Consider the following 636-nt stretch of genomic DNA (forward strand, 5'->3'; position numbering starts at 1 on the left):
TGATCTATTTTGGAAAATCTCTATAGCATGCCATGGACAGGGAGACCTCTGGTCACCTATAGATTCCCAGAGTAAAGGTAATTCTGTGATACTATGGCCATGCAAACCCAAGGCTGCCTCCAGCACCCCAGCACCCACCACACAGCAGGAGTATGCATGCATAAGTTCGGATCACTGTGGTGATTAATTGGTTTTATCAACTTGACATAAGCTAGATTCATCTGGGGATGGGAAATCTCACCTGAGGGATTGCTGGTAACAGATTGGATAGTGGGCAAATCTGTAGGGGTATTTTCTTGACTAATGGTTGATGTGGGAGGGTCCATTCCAGTGTGGGCTGTGCCATGCCAGGGTGGTGGCCCTAGGTTGTATGAGAAAGCAGGCCGAGCAAGTCATTAGTGGTGAGCGAATAAGCAGCACCCCTCCATGGTTCCTGCTTCTGCTCCTGCTTGGTTTCTTGCCCTGACTTCCACCAACGATGGACTACGATGTGGAAGTGTGAACCGAACAAATTATTTCCTTCCCAAGTTGCTTTTGGTCATGGTGCTTTATTACAGCAATAGAAAGCAAACTAGCCTTGGAGGCAGAGGCAGGCAGATCTCTGTGAGTTCCAGGCCATCCAGGGCTGTGTAGTGA

General features: G+C 48.6%; 1 long non-coding RNA gene across 1 annotated transcript in view; it reads right to left on the reverse strand.

The window, feature by feature from the left end:
- Window positions 1-250: 250 nt before the first annotated feature.
- Window positions 251-636, reverse strand: part of LOC116098231 — a 2,217-nt gene continuing 1,831 nt past the window's right edge. The window contains exon 3 of the long non-coding RNA XR_004121751.1: window positions 251-361. This is a non-coding gene — a long non-coding RNA (uncharacterized LOC116098231). The remainder of the gene's footprint in view (window positions 362-636) is intronic.

Source organism: Mastomys coucha, unplaced genomic scaffold (genome assembly GCF_008632895.1).
Source record: "Mastomys coucha isolate ucsf_1 unplaced genomic scaffold, UCSF_Mcou_1 pScaffold20, whole genome shotgun sequence".
In the NCBI taxonomy this organism is placed as follows: domain Eukaryota; kingdom Metazoa; phylum Chordata; class Mammalia; order Rodentia; family Muridae; genus Mastomys; species Mastomys coucha.